The 16603-nt window shown below is 42.6% G+C and overlaps 1 long non-coding RNA gene across 1 annotated transcript in view; it reads right to left on the bottom strand.

Moving 5' to 3' along the window:
- LOC139363930 (uncharacterized) overlaps nucleotides 1-11531 on the bottom strand; it is a 49311-nt gene extending 37780 nt beyond the window's left edge. Inside the window, exons 1-2 of the long non-coding RNA XR_011625173.1 lie at nucleotides 11325-11531; nucleotides 3605-3798 (exon numbers count right to left, since the gene is read on the bottom strand). This is a non-coding gene — a long non-coding RNA (uncharacterized lncRNA). The remainder of the gene's footprint in view (nucleotides 1-3604; nucleotides 3799-11324) is intronic.
- Between the last annotated feature and the right edge of the window lie 5072 nt (nucleotides 11532-16603).

The raw sequence follows: 16603 nt of genomic DNA, 5'->3' as shown, positions 1-16603 counted from the left end.
TTAGCAACCTCATTCTGAGGCACATATCTGAAAGAAATAAAAGGATACAACTAGAAATGACTTGTAAAATAATATTTATAGCAGTTTTATTCATTATAGCCAAAACCTGGAACCCCTCCAGTGTCCACCAACAGGAGATTGGATAAAACATTATGCTAAGCAAACAAAGCTAGACATCAAAGAATACGTGCTTGTGATTTATTATTTCATTTGTGCAAAGTTCAGTATCAGGCAAAGCTAATTTATGGTGATAGAAATCAGAACAGTGGCTGTCTCTGGAGGCGGAAGCAGGACAAGCTAGAGAGCAACAAAGGGAACTTTCTGAGGAGACGGAAATTTTGATTTTGAAAATCATGGTCTCCTCAATTTACCCTATTCTCATGCCAAATATATACTTACGTAATTAAAAGGTAAAATTCCACTAAAATTCTTCACAAAAGCTGAGACATAAAACTTCAAAATTATATTCTAAGCTCCATATACGCGCTCATCTTTTAATTTGTTTAGTTCCCTAATAGCTGCTTAGGGACAAATTTCATTATCTATTTGTCTATATTATCTATTTGCTAGCTTTGTTCTGGATAACTGAAATTTGCCAAAAGTTTCCGAAGCTGAGGTTTTCTTGTCCTGCCTTGTCGCATATTTGAATTTAGAGTTTTTCAATATTATTCAGAGGACTTCAAAACATTCAATCTTTTCTCAGGACACTCATTGATTTATAAACATAGTGATCACAGGCACTTACTTTTGTTTTGAAAAATTATTATTGACATATGTTGTACTTAAAGTGCATACATTTAATCTATGCAACTTAATCGTAATTAATTTTTAAAGGTAACATACCCATATAAACACAACTTAAAGATTTAGTGTATTTTTGAGTTCCTTTCCAGCGTATGCCCCTTGTGGTCAAAACTCCCATGATGGCGTTCCCCTATTTGACCTCAATCCCCACATGGTGGGCAGAATAATGTCCCCAAGGATGTCCATGTCCTAATCTCTGGAACCTGTGAATATGTTACGTTATGTGGAAAGAGGAATTAAGGTAGCGATGAAATTGCTAATCAGCTGACTTTAAGAGGGAGATCATCCAGGATTATCTGCGGGGACCAGTGTAATCACAAAGGTCTTTAAAGACGGAAGACGGAGGGAGAGTCAGAGTTGCTGTAATGCCTTATGAAAAAGACTCAACTGGCTGCGACTGGCTTTGAAGATAAGAAGAACGCCGGGAGCCAGGAAGTACAGGCAGTGTCTACAAGCTAGAAAAATAAGAAAATGCGTGCTCTTCTAAAGCCTCCAGAAAGGAAGGCAGCCCTGACATCACCTTGATTTTTAGCCAGGAATGCCCATTTTGGACTTCTGACCTCTGGAACTGTAAGAGAATACATTTGTTTTGTTTCAAGCCATTAAATTTGTGAAAATTTATTACACCAAAAATAGAAAACCAGAAAACTAGTACACCTCATCTATTAAATTGATCTATTTTTGCCTTCTTGTTGAGTTAGGAGTTAAATCAAATTGTACAAGTCATAAGCATGTATTTGATGAGATCTGGCAAATATAGAGACACCTGTGTAACCCACAGCCCAATCAGACAGAGTATTTCCCTCTTCTCACAAAGTTCCCTGTGTTAGTCTCTAGCTAGTCCTGCCTCCACCTCCAGAGACAGCTGCTGTTCTGATTTCTATCACCATAAATTAGTTTTTCCTGTTTTTGAACTTCTTACAAATGAAATAAGAAATCCTAAGTATGTGTTCTTTGATGTCTGGCTTTGTTTGCTTAGCGTAATGTTCTATCCAATCTCCTGTTGGTAGACATTGGAGGGGTTCCAGTATTTTGGCTGTAATGAATGAAACTGCTATCAATATTATTTTACAAGTCATTGCTGGTTGTATCCTTTTATTTCTTTCAGATATGTGCCTCAGAATGAGGTTGCTAAGTTGATGGTGAAAGTATACTTAACCTTCTAAGAAACGGTCAATCACTTTTTCAAAGTGACTGTCCTGTATTTTGCATTCCCACCAGCAAAGTATGAGAGATCCAGTTGCTCCAAATTCTTGACGACACTTGGTGTTGCCAGTCATGTTAATGGCAGCCATTGCAGTGGGTGTAAAGTGGTATTTCATTGTGATTCTAACATGCGTCTTCCTGCTAAGCCATGATTGTTGAGCTCTTTTCTGTGGTTTATCGGCTAGCATATACTTTCTTTTGTGAGTTGTCCTTCAAATCTTTTGCCTCTTTTTAAGATTAGATTGTTTTTGCTATTCGTTTTATTGGATTTTCATCCTTGGATACATATTCTTTGTCAGATATACATATTGTGAATATTTTCCCCTGCCTTCTCTTGCCTTCTTGTTTTCTTAGCTATGTCTTCTGAAGAGCATGAGTTTATAGTTTTGCTGAAGTTCAATTTATCATTTTGCTTTTTTTGAGGGGCGGGGGGTGGGTAGTGCTTTATTTAGTGTTCTAAGATTTATGTTGAAGATGAAAGTGCATATTTTGTTCTAGAAGCTTTATGGTTTCAGTTTCCATTCAAGTCTACAAGCTGTCTTGAGTTAACTTTTTTATACAGTATAATGTAGAGGTTAAAGTTTATTTTTATCTCTATGAATATTTAATTGTCCCAGCACTGTTTGTTGTATCAACACTTTTTTACATTTAACATCATTTTCAGCCAAAAAACTGTGGTTTGATTATTCCATGCCTGGGCACATGTTAAAAATTTGTACATAAAATAATAAAGTTTCTATTTTGACTAGTGGAATACCTCAGCTGGTTTAAATGTAACCAAGAATTGTGGAAGGGCCACAGCCAATTCCAAGTAAGATTCCGATTCATAGATTTTTAATTCAGCAAGAATATTACTTTTGCCATGATATTTTGTTTCACCGAAATTTGTGTTCACATCATTACACAAAACAAATAATTACATGTTCCATGTTGAATTTTTAGCTGAATATACAATTAACAATAGTGAAATTAACAAAACTGGTTTTCCACCTTCATTAAAATAAGCTTCCAAGCAATTTTCTTTGGCTCCATTAATTACATAAATTATTCAACTATTATAATGATCTGGTTTTCTATTGGAAGCAACCAATGATGTAGAGCTGCATCATCTGTTTGCAAAGATTTTCTGTTATGAAGCCATTTATTAATAGCTATTCACTTTTTGTACATGCACAAGAAACCTTGAAATTGAAAATAGGCAACTGTAATTTAGAAAATAGTTATTTCGACCAGGCACGGTGGCTCACACCTGTAATCCCAGCACTTTAGGGGGCCGAGGCAGGCAGATCATCTGAGGTTGGGAGTTCGAGACCAGCCTGACCAACGTGAAGAAACACCGTCTCTACTAAAAATACAAAAAATTAGCCAGGCATGGTGGCACATGCCTGTAATCCCAGCTACTGGGGAGGCTAGGGCAAGAGAATTGCTTGAACCTGGGAGGCGGAGGTTGTGGTAAGCCGAGATTGCGCCATTGCAATCCAGCCTGGGAAACAAGAACAAAACTCTGTCTCAAAAAAAACAAAAAACAAAAAACGAAAATAAAAATAGTCATTTCATTCAAAGTTAAGCTACTCAAAATAGAAAGCAGCTTTACCTTCTGCAGCGACTTGTGTTATATTGTCATCTTCAGCCATCATTGCAGTAAAAATCACTGATATTTCCATACAAGGTGCGTGTCTTTTGACTTGGATGAGCTCTGTGATGTCACAAAGTCCTGTATGTGCTTGGTGGATGGATAGTAAAGATTGATCGATATCTTGTACATGTTACACATTTATCATCGCCATTCTGGAAAAATAGAAATAATTTTTCATTAAACATGCACTTTCATTTATTAGTTCATTGCTGCTGAATGTGTTTAATGAAAAGATGTCAAATAAATAAAAATTCTAATTTTTTAAAAATTATGTATTTGGGAGCTGCAGTAGCAAACGCATTCAGATGCTCTGAGTCATACTATTCTGCCTCTATTTCCTGCATTCCAAGCCTATGCTTTTCCACATTTGCCACTAACTTTGCTGATTATAGCATGATGATACAATGTATCTTGCAGGCTTCAGCAAGTATTGTGACAAAATTTGCTAGTAAATCAATAGATGGCAAGGGCAGGTGATTTTAAAATGTTCCCCTTATTACTTGAGAGAAAAGGACTTAGCTACTTATAGCTGCTTTTGTCTAAGCATTTTTATCAGCACATGCCCTGCAAGCTGTCCTTGTAAGCAAGGTCATGCCAAACTTATGTGCTGTTAGACAGGATCATGCCCTTAGCTGGAACTATGAAAAAGAGCACTACTGAACTCATTTTGCCTTTTTTTGGTGCAACTGGCAAAAAAAGGTACTTTGCTAAAAATGAAGAAAATCTGAGACAAATATTAAGTCAAATGGGAATCCAGAGAAACAGGCATAATCAGGACCTTTCCTTTCCAACTGGGACAAATGGTCACCCCACCCATAAGACTTGGCAGGCTATGCTCCCCCTGCCCTGCTGACCTCCTTAGCCCCCTTGCAGAAACACTTGTCAGCAATGTATTGAGACCTTCAATGAGCATTTGATTTAGGCTTCTCATTGCTCTTAGACTGAGGCTTCACAGGCAATGATTGCATGGGGTTTGACTTCTTCCTGGTTTAGTCTTGGTAGGGTGCATGTGTCCAGGAATTTATCCATTTCTTCTAGATTTTCTAGTTTATTTGAATAAAGGTGTTTACAGTATTCTCTGGTGGTAGTTTGTATTTCTGTGGGGTCAGTGGTGATATCCCCTTTATCATTTTTTATTGCATCTATTTGATTCTTCTCTCTTTTCTTCTTTATTAGTCTTGCTAGTGGTCTATCAATTTTGTTGATCTTTTCAAAAACCCAGCTCCTGGATTCATTGATTTTTTAAAGGGTTTTTTGTGCCTCCATCTCCTTGAATTCTGCTCTGATCAAAGTTATTTCTTGCCTTCTGCTAGCTTTTGAATGTGTTTGCTCTTGCTTCTCTAGTTCTTTTAATTGTGATGTTAGGGTGTCCATTTTAGATCTTTCCTGCTTTCTGTTGTGGGCATTTAGTGCTATAAATTTCCCTCTACACACTGCTTTAAATGTGTCCAAGAGTTTCTGGTATGTTGTGTCTTTGTTCTCATTGGTTTCAAAGAACATCTTTATTTCTGCCTTCATTTTGTAATGTACCCAGTAGTTGTTCAGGAGCAAGTTGTTCAGTTTCCATGTAGTTGAGCGGTTCTGAGTGAGTTTCTTAATCCTGAGTTCTAGATTGATTGCACTGTGGTCTGAGAGACAGTTTGTTGTAATTTCTGTTCTTTTACATTTGCTGAGGAGTGTTTTACTTCCAACTATGTGGTCAATTTTGGAATAAATGTGATATGGTGCTGAGAAGAATGTATATTCTGTTGATTTGGGGTGGAGAGTTCTGTAGATGTCTATTAGGTCTGCTTGGTGCAGAGCTGAGTTCAATTCCTGGATATCCTTGTTAACTTTCTTTCTTGTTGATCTGTCTGATGTTGACAGTGGGGTGTTAAAATCTCCCATTATTATTGTGTGGGAGTCTAAGTCTCTTTGTAGGTCTCTAAGGACTGGCTTTATGAATCTGGGTGCTCCTGTATTGGGTGCATATATATTTAGGATAGTTAGTTTTTCTTGTTGAATTGATCCCTTTACCATTATGTAATGGCCTTCTTTGTCTCTTTTGATCTTTGATGGTTTAAAGTCTGTTTTATCAGAGACTAGGATTGAGACCCCTGCCTTTTTTTGTTTTCCATTTGCTTGGTAGATCTTCCTCCATCCCTTTGTTTTGAGCACGTGAGATGGATCTCCTGAATACAGCACACTGATAGGTCTTGACCCTTTATCCAATTTGCCAGTCTGTGTCTTTTAATTGGAGCATTTACCCCATTTACATTTAAGGTTAATATTGTTATGTTTGAATTTGATCCTGTCATCATGATGTCAACTGGTTATTTTGTTCATTAGTTGAGGCAGTTTCTTCCTAGCATTGATGGTCTTTACAATTTGGCATGTTTTTGCAGTGGCTGATATCGGTTGTTACTTTCCATGTTTAGTGCTTCCTTCAGGAGCTCTTGTAGGGCAGTCCTGGTGGTGACAAAATCTCTCAGCATTTGCTTGTCTGTAAAGGATTTTATTTCTCCTTCACTTATGAAGCTTAGTTTGGCTGGATATGAAATTCTGGGTTGAAAATTCTTTAAGAATATTGAATTTTGGCCCAGTATCTTCTGGCCTATAGAGTTTCTGCTGAGAGATCCACTGTTAGTCTTATGGTCTTCCCTTTGTGGGTATCTCGACCTTTCTCTCTGGCTGCCCTTAACATTTTTTCCTTCATTTCAACTTTGGTGAATCTGACAATTATGTGTCTTTGAGTTACTCTTCTCGAGGAGTATCTTTGTGGCATTCTCTGTATTTCCTGAATTTGAATGTTGGCCTCCCTTTCTAGGTTGGGGAAGTTCTCCTGGATAATGTCCTGCAGAGTGTTTTCCAACTTGGTTCCATTCTCCCCGTCAGTTTCAGATACACCAATCAGATGTAGATTTGGTCTTTCCACGTAGTCCTATATTTCTTGGAGGCTTTGTTTGTTTCTTTTTACTCTTTTTTCTCTAAACTTCGCTTCTTGCTTCATTTCATTCATTTGATCTTCAATCACTGATACCCTTTCTTCCAGTTAATCGAATCGGCTACTGAAGCTTGTGCATTTGTGATGTAGTTCTTGTGCCATGGTTTTCAGCTCCATTAGGTCATTTAAAGACTTCTCTACACTGGTTATTCTAGTTAGCCATTTGTCTAATCTTTTTTCAAGGTTTTTAGCTTCTTTGCGATGGGTTCGAACTTCCTCCTTTAGCTCGGAGAAGTTTCATCATCTGAAGCCTTCTTCTCTCAACTTGTCAAAGTCGTTCTCCATCCAGCTTTGTTCGGTTGCTGGTGAGGAGCTGTGTTCCTTTGGAGGGGGAGAGGCACTCTGATTTTTAGAATTTTCAGCTTCTCTGCTCTGTTTTTTCCCCATCTTTGTGGTTTTATCTACCTTTGTTCTTTGATGATGGTGACATACAGATGGGGTTTTGGTGTGGATGTCCTTTCTGTTTGTTAGTTTTCCTTCTAACAGTCAGGACCCTCAGCTGCAGGTCTGTTGGAGTTTGCTGGAGGTCCACTCCAGACCCCATTTTCCTGGGTATCAGCATCAGAGGCTGCAGAGCAGCGAATATTGCTGAACAGCAAATGTTGCTGTCTGATTGTTCCTCTGGAAGCTTCATATCAGAGGGGTACCTGGCTGTGTGAGGTGTCAGTCTGCCCCTACTGGAGGGTGCCTCCCAGTTTGGCTACTTGGGGATCAGGGACCCACTTGAGGAGGCAGTCTATCTGTTCTCAGATCTCAAACTCTGTGCTGGGAGAACCACTACTCTCGTCAAAACTGTTGGACAGGGACATTTAAGTCTGCAGAGGTTTCTGCTGCCTTTTGTTTGGCTATGCCTGCCCCCAGAGGTGGAGTCTACAGAGGCAGGCAGGCCTCCTTGAGCTGCGGTGGCCTCCACCCAGTTTGAGCTCCCACCCACTTTGTTTACCTACTCAAGCCTCAGAAATGGCAGGCATCCCTCCCCCAGCCTCGCTACCGCCATGCAGTTCAATCTCAGACTGCTGTGCTGGCAGTGAGTGAGGCTCTGTGGGCATGGGACCCTCTGAGCCAGGTGTGGGATATAATCTCCTGGTGTGCTGTTTGCTAAGACCATTGGAAAAGTATAGTATTAGGGTGGGAGTGACCCAATTTTCCAGGTGCCGTCCATCACTGCTTCCCTTGGCTAGGAATGGGAATTCCCTGACCCCTTGTGTTTCCTGGATGAGGCGATGCCTTGCCCTGCTTCAGCTCACCCTTGGTGGGCTGCACCCACTGCCCTCTCCCCACTGTCTGACAAACCCCCTATGAGATGATCCCAGTACCTCAGTTGGAAATGCAGATATAACCCGTCTTCTGTGTCACTCATGCTGGGAGCTGTAGACTCGAAATGTTCCTATTCAGCCATCTTGGAATCCAGTCTCAGTTATTTTTTAATAACAATATAAAAAGGGCCTACTAGAGAATATTAATACTGAGGGGTGGGGCATTGCTATAAAGATACCTGAAGATGTGGAAGCAGATCTAGAACTGGGTAATGGGCAGAGGTTAGAAGACTTTGGAGGGCTCAGAAGAAGACAGAATGAGGGAAAGTTTGAAACTTCTTAGAGACTGGTTAAATGGTCATCATCAAAATGCTGATAGAAACATAGATGGTGAAGCCCAGGCTAACAAGGTCTTAGATAGAAATGAGGAAGTTATTGGGAACTGGAGTAAAGGTTACCCTAGTTATGCCTAGAAAAGAGCTTGGCTGCACTGTTTCCATATCCTAGGGATCTGTGGAAGTTTGAACTTAAAAGTGATGACCTAGGGGATTTGGCCAGAGAACTTTCTAAGCAGAAAAGTGTTAAAGATATAGTCTGCTTGCTTCTAACAGCCTACTATCAGAAGGCTGCTCCTGCAAAGAAATGACTTAAAGTTGGTATTTATATTTAAAAGGGAAGTAAAACATAAAAGTTTGGAAAATTTGCACCCAGGCCCTGTGGTAGAGAAAGAATCCCAGTAGGCTATGGAACAACCACTTGCTAGAGATGAGTCTTTGAGAGAGTCTCTCCCATCATAGTCCTAGAGGCCTAGGAGGAAAGAATGGTTTCAGGATCCAGGCCCAGAGTGCAGACTTGGGACACTGTTTCCTGCATCCAGGCTGCTCAGGCTTTGGCCTTTGCTCAAAGGGACCCAGGTACAGCTCAGGATACAGCTCCTGAGGTGCAAGGCATAAGCCTTCATGGCTTCTACATGGTATTAAGTGTTCAGGTACACATAATGCAAGAGTGAAGGAGGGCCTTGGTGGCTTTCATCTAGATTTCCAAAGATGTATGGAAAAGACTAGATGCCCAGGCAGAAGTCTGCCACAGGGGTGGAGCCTCCACAGAGAAATTTTACTAAGGCAGTGCAGAGGAGAAATGTGAGGTTGGAGGCCTACACAGAGTCCCCACCAGGGCACTGCCTAATGGAGCTGTGGGAAGGGGGCCAACACCCTCCAGACCCCAGGATGGTAGATTCACCATCTGCTTGCGCCCTCTGCCTGTAAAAGTTGCAAGCACTGAACTCAAAACCATGAAAACAGCCACAAGGCTACATCCTGCAAAGCCACAGGGGCAAAGCTGCACAAGGCCTTGGGGGTCCACCCCTTGGACTTGCATGCCCTGGATGCAAGACATGGAATCAAAGGAGTTTGCTTTGGAGCTTTAAGATTTAATGGCTCCCTTGCCGGGTTTAATATTTGTGTGGGGCTTACTGCCCCATTCTTTGGGCTAATTTCTTTCTTTTGGAATGGGAATGTATACCTAATACCTATACCACCATTGTGTCTTGGGAGTAAATAACTTGTTTTTGGTCTCAGTGGCTCATAGGTGGAGAGAACTCATCTCCAGATGAGACTTGGGACTTGGGACTTTTGAGTTAATACTGGAGTGAGTTAAGACTTTGGGAGACTATTGCTAAGAGGTGATTATATTTTGAAATGTGAGAAGAACAACATGAGATTTGTGGAGCCAGGAGTGGAACAATGTGGCTTAGATGTTGTCCTCCTCAAAACTCATTTTGAAATGTGATTCACAGGATTGGAGATGGAGCCTGGTGGGAGGTGATTTGATCATGGGGGTAGATCCCTCATGAATGGTTTAGCATCATTCCTTTGGTGATAAACGAGTTATCTCTCAGTTAGTTCACATGAGATCTGGTTGCTTAAAAGAGCTAGTTCACAATTCATGTGGCAACAAAATTCCTGTGAAAACTTAAGACTATTTGTCTGTTTTCTGTAAATAAAGTTTACACAATTCCTTTCTAGGCTGCCATAGAAAACTGCATCAGACAGAGTGTAACAGAAAAGAATAACTTTATTCAAAACAATTGCAATAGGGTCAAGACTATTGCAGTAGAGGAGAGTGGTTGAACTCAAGTTTGAATACAGCAAGGACAGCTTAGGATTTATAGCCCGGTATCAGAGTGAGGGGGTCAGTGGATAGAAATTACTAAGAGGAACTGATGAGATACCAGTGTGGGGGAAGAGAACATTGATTAGATATTAAGGGTAAGGGCATTTGTGCTAACTTGGCCTAGCTGGATTCTTGCTAAAACTTGACTCAGCAGACTCAGGACAAGGGGTCTCAGAGGAGTCTGACTAAAGTTTGGTCAAGGAGGAGATTTTTGGCAAGACATGGTTCTCAGGTGTGCTCTATTTCTTTATCATTCTCATAAATCTCTCTTTCCTTAGTGCTGGCTGCTTTGAGGTTTTATTGGATTTTCATCATTCCACGTATTTTAACATCCATGTGTTATTTAGGGTCTAGAAATAATCAGGTTGTCTAACACTGCAAGGGCTCCACATTCTGGGCTGTCTCTGTTCTCGCTCATCTGTGCTTGCAGACTGGCCGGTGCTTTCTGCCCATCTGTCTTTATTGCAACACCTTTCTGAATCCCAGAAATAACCTGTACACAGTACTGCTTTGCCATTTTACAATATGGATCTGCATTGTTTTAGCTTCTGAAATCAGTCCTCTTGCCATACTCTATCATTGAATCAACGCCATATGTTTTGGGTTTTTATTTCAGCAGGACTTCATCACCTTTGCACAGTATTTATTACTATTATAATCACATGATCCTCTGCTGTGGTAACAAATAAATCCTCAAATTGCACTGGTTTAATATCACGAGACTTGATGTCCTGCTTCCACAGCATTCACTGGGTAAAACAGTGAGATGATGAGGTGGAAAGAGTGTCTGGGGGTCACCTGTTGAATTGGAATCTGCTAATCTGTAGGTGCACATGTGGAAAAAATAGCTGCAGCAGAAAGAAAGAGACCTGGAGTTATCTGCAACAGCTCTCAAGTGCATCAACTTGAAATTAACATAGTCACTTTTGCTCATGTCCTACTGGCCATAAATGGTTTCATGGCCCAGAGTACCTGGCAGGGGCCTGGGAGATGTGGTGAAGCACATGCACATTTATTTGGTGCACAGTCAATGCATCTGCCACAGTAGGTTTCAAATATATTATAAATAAATAATTATACATAAACGCATGTGTTCATGCACACGCACACACTTGAAATAGCCATTGTGTAAAACTCCTATTTAATCAATTTCATGCTACCATTATTTCACATTTTAACATTTGTGGCAGATTGAATCGCCCAAGAATGGCTGCAAAACTACTTCCCATTCCATGTATGAATGGAATGACTTTGCCCCTCTCCTCACCTTTATCATGAACTGGGCTGACTTCCTTGCCCCAACCTCAAATCTGGGCTGGACTTAGAGACTCACTAGTATCCAACAGAGATGGCCTAAGTGGCGCTGCATCACTTCCAAGGATAGGTCAGAAATCTGCCTGTTTTTGTCCTCCGGAACTCATTTGTTGAAGTCCTCACCCCAAGGTGATAAGAGGAGGGGCCTTTGGGAGGTGACTTGACCATGAGGAAGGGGCCTTCATGATGGGATTAGTGACCTCACAGAGCTCTCTCTCTGCTCTTCACCTTGTGAGGACACAACCAGAAGATGGCCATCTGCAAACCAGGAAGAGGGCCTTCAACAGACACTGATCTGCTGGCTTCTTGGTTTTGAACTTCAATTTCCAGAACTGTGATAAATAAATTACTGTTATTTAAGCCCCCAAGTCTATGGTATTTTCATTATAGTAGCTTGGACAGATTAAGACACCTCCTTTTGGAGTGATACCTCTCACAGCCCAGCTTCCATGGCTTTGAGAAGCCAAAAACCACACAGTAGAGAGCTCCAGGTAAATAAAAAATCTTCCAGGTTAGTCTAGCCCCCAGCTGTTGGAGTCACCTCCAGAATCTCATGTCCTCTGGCCGAGGTCCCAGACATCGTGGAGCAGAAACAAACCTACCCTGTTGTGTCCTGTTCAAATTTCTGACTTACACAATCCAAGAGCAGAATGAATAGTGGTTATTTCACACCTCTGAGTGTTGGGTGGTTTGTTACACAGGCTGGATCAATGGAACAACAGCTCTGGATCAACATGAGTCTTACAATCAATGGTGTCTTTTTAAAAATTTAAATAGTTTAGCAACTCTGAAATTAGAATATATCTTAGGTATGATAAAATACGGTAACAAATAAAAATGAGTATACTTTATATGAAAATCTAATGGAGAGAGTTCTTTTTTCATTATGTCAGAAATATGCAACTGTATACATTTGCAGCTTGTACAGATTTTGCTAATATTTTATATTATAAAATAATGATGTGTGCATTGTACTACATGAGTCTTTCTCATCCTTTTCATCAACAATCCCTATTGAAAATGCAGTCTCCTGGCCATGCCAACTGCCTTTGTCCATGATAGCTTAGACTCACTCCACATTACACAATTATTTATTGGCAGCTTCTGGGTGTGAGGAATCACGTGACCGTCACGGAGTGCAGTATGTATAAGACAGACAAGGTCTCTACCTGCCTGCACAGAGTCATGGCACAGGGAGAGATGCATGAAAACAGCAAGCGGGAATCAAGTATGTGAATACAGTACTTGACTTCGCATATTCAAGTGAATTGTGAAGGGTGTGGTGAAGGGAACAAAGAAGGTACTTGAGAAGCTGAGGAAGACTTCCCTTTGGGTAGTTGGGGAAGGCCTTGCTGAGAAAGCCCACTCGAGCTGAGACTTAAAGGCCTCTGCTGCCTACAAGGTGGGGGTCATTTCTAGGCTGCTGGAAGAAGATGGGGGGATGGAGGTCAGTGTGGCTGCAGCCACGGAGGGGCAGGAACAGGAGGGCGCTGAAGGGCAGAGACCTGCATGCTGTTTAAGGACTTGGAGAGTGAAAGACAAATCTGGGTTTGTTCAAGGTTAGTGAGAATCAGCCTTGGTAGTATGTCCTTCAGTAGATGAGTGGATAACTGCGGTACGTTCAGACAATGGGATGTTATTCAGCTCATACTCAAAAGAAGTGAGCTAGGAAGTCATGAAAAGATAAGAATCTTAAATGCCTGTTACTAAGTGACAGAAGCCAGTCTGAAAAGGCTACATCTATGATTCCAATATATAACCTTCTGGAAAAGGCAAAACTATGGAGACAGGAGAAAGGTCTGTGGTTGCCCGATGTGAGTGGTGAGGGAGGGGTGAGTGGGCAAAGTGCAAGGGATTTGGGAACTACCCTCCATGATACCCTCATGGTGGATCCAGGTCACTATCTATCTGTCCAAACCCACAGAATGTACGGCACCACGAGCGAGCCTAGTGTAAACTATAGCCTCCAGGGGACAGCGACGTGTCTGTGCAGGTCCACTGTTCATGATGAAGGCACCACATTGTAGGGGATGCTGATAGTGGAGGGCTTGGAGGGGCAGGAGGTAAATATGAACTCTCTGGACCTTTCTTTCAATTTTGCTGTGAACCTGAAACTGTTCTACAAATAAAGTCTATGTAAAATTAAAAAGAAAGGAACAAAAAGTCATTCTGGAGGCTCACAGGAGGGAGCAGAAGGGAGTGAGGAGAGTGGAAGGCCATGGGGCGGCACACCCAGGACCTCTGCAGAACTCCATGGGAGGCGTCCCTTCCCCCACGTGCCTGAGGACTCTGCCTCTGTGTGTCACCACTGCAGCCCTCCACTGCAATTGTTTGTTCACATGTCTTAGCGCCCTAAGACTGAGCAGCTGGTGGGGAGGAGGAGGAGGTAGTGATGAGGGCTAATTCATAAGGGAATCCACGTGGTGGGTATGCAGGAGGATGAGGCCAGAGGAGGAAAGAGGGACAGATGGACACATGTGAGGCCTAGACCATTTCTATGCCCTGCCCAGGGACAGGAGGGCCTTTCCTCTGCAGACACAGCCTGTGCCTGTGTCCAGCCTCTATAACATCTGTGTTTCCAGCAATGTTTCATCAATCATCCTTCAGGATTATTTTCAAGCCAGAATGTTGAGCATAAACAGGAGGAGATGCAGTCCAGGTGAACCTGCATCTCCACAGCCTGTGTGAGGGAGCAAGGGAGGGAGGGGTAGTCCAAGGAGGGACTGAAGCCCCAGGTGGGAAATGGCTGTCCCCAACCCAAGTGCACGTCTTCTTTCTGCTTCCCATCCTTACCATCTCCTTGTCTTTCCCTCAGCTTTCCCTTCCTCCCTCTTGCCTTTCCATTCTCCCTTCATGCCTGCTTTTAACCCTTTGAATTCATGTTTCATGCATGGTGAATGAAAGGGCCAGTCAGTGGTTGAGTGGAGAGTTCTTGTGACCCCCAAATATCTCCCAGACTCTTGCCAGAGGCTCCAGCATCTCTGCCTCTTTGCATGGGGTGATGGCCAATCCAGTGTGCAGTACTGGGCTGGGCAAAGGAGCACAGGATTAGAGCAAGCGCAGATGGCTGCTTTTGTAATTTTCCCAGCAGCTGAGCGTGAGTCTGTGAGCTGACTCTCGACACTCACAACTCCAACGGCGCCCAGCTTTCCTCTGATTCTAGGACAGTCGAACACATGCTTCATTGTGGTCACCTTAGAGCGGTGGTTTTCAGGTCAGGTGTGAATTTTCCCAGACACGAATTCTGTGACTTCATTCATTCTTACACTCATGCTCTATGCCCGTCAGAATGTGCGATTACAGAGCTGGAGGAGCTTGCACAGACACTCACAGACACAGGGACCCAATAGGACTCTGCAACCCTGGACTTTGGGGACCTTTTCCTCCAGCAGTGTGGCCAAGTCATCCTTTGTTACAACATAGTGTCTCATCCTAGCATACATAGACATGCAAATGTACACATGAGATCTACTCTGGGACCCCATGGTTTCCTTCTGAATATGTATTGCATTCTGCCAGTCAAATGTCTTCTGATTATGAGGAAATTTAATCTGGGTATCATGAGTATAAGTCTTTGTGATGACAATGAAAATTGAGTATTCTAGTATTGTATATTTCAAATGAAGTTGCAGCTCTCCCAAGCTGAGGGATGCATTCCATGCAAGCTCTCTCCCTTCCTTCTGTTGACCTCTCCTAATCAGCCATGAGAGAGCACCAAGACAAACATGTGACTGACTGAGGAGGATGATGTGTAAGGCAACATTTTCTGTACAGGAAATTCATGAGGTTGAGTCACACATTTCTAGCCAGGCATCTTCAATTGCTGTTGATGCGGCAGGTTGTTGCAATGTGGGCTGGTGCCACAGGAATGGTCACTTAGCACATTGATTAAAATGATCCAGGGTCTCACCAGAGACATTCTTGAGGCCCCAGAAGCACCCAATAAATGCAAACATTGCAGAGAAGGAGAGAGCAAAGGTGAAATCACTTAGCAGCATCCTTGGCTAACCTCAGCTCTAGAGGCTGTTGGAACCTGGGGATTGAATTTGCTTTGCTTCAGGGACAGCGATGATATATTTTATTACAGTGTTGATTCTGAGGTCCCATCAGGCATCTGGTGTCCTCCACATCCAGGGAGACCAGGCAAGCTGAATAAATCTTTACCCAATGGTAGGGAGAAGCCAGAAGAAGGAAACAGGAAGGCCATCCAAAGCAACACAGAGCTCTTCACAGGTCAGAACGTGCATCCGAGAGCAGTGGCTGAACCTTGCATGGGAGTGAGGTTTAGAGGCAAGAGCTCAGGGGGTTCTACCCAACCTAGCAGATGAGGATGTGAACAAAAAGGCAATCACACCGGGAGAAGGGCATTTCCTCAGTTATTGAAAAATAACAATGCTCATATCTCTTTCTCTTAACAAAGATGCTGGATATTTAAGCCAACTCAGCTCTCTTAGCCCCATAAATACGAATTTTAAAACTTGGTCTGTCTTTTCTAGTTGCCACAGCCAAAGCCCTGAGCTGCCTCAACCTCCTACGTTCTGCACAGGAGCAGCTGTTGAGTTACTTTTACTGTGCTTTCTTAAGAAGGAAAGGCGTTCCCAGGGGTCTGGTGATATCCGCCTGCAGGGGATCTCCAACACAGGACAGCTCTACAAGAGCCAGGGCAGCCTTGGCCAGAGCTGGGGGTACAGAGGTAAAGGTAGACCTTGCCCTCCAAGGCCACACAGACTGGTCAGGAGACAGTCCTGTAAGGAGACCCAACAAGTACCCTGTGACAGTGCAGGGCTTGGGGGTGTGCAAGGCTCCTCGGGTGCATGAGAGGGAACTGGAAGTGCACTTGTCTCCTGGTCATTTAAACCAACTGACATCCTGAGCATAGTAGTGCCTGTATGTGTACACATGTATGTGGCTTCATGTGCTCACTTGGGTGAGTGGTGTGTGCATTTCTGTATATATGTGCCTGCATGTGTGGTATATATGTGTGCGTGTGTGTGTGATATGTATGTGTGCACGCATTGTGTGTTGTGAGTACATGGGGATGTGTATGTGTTCATGAATATGTGCGTGTGTGTGTATTCATGTCTTTGTGCTTGCGTGTGTGAGAGTGCATATGTCTACACTGCTGTGTGCACATTTGTGGGCACATTTGTGTGGTGTGAGGGCAGGTTCGTCTAGACCTTGGCCTAACTCCTAGACCTGATCTAACTTAATTGTGGGCACAGATCCATTAAT

The sequence above is a fragment of the Macaca nemestrina genome, chromosome 6 (genome assembly GCF_043159975.1).
Source record: "Macaca nemestrina isolate mMacNem1 chromosome 6, mMacNem.hap1, whole genome shotgun sequence".
Classification (NCBI taxonomy): domain Eukaryota; kingdom Metazoa; phylum Chordata; class Mammalia; order Primates; family Cercopithecidae; genus Macaca; species Macaca nemestrina.
This window is presented reverse-complemented; position numbering and strand designations above follow the sequence as displayed.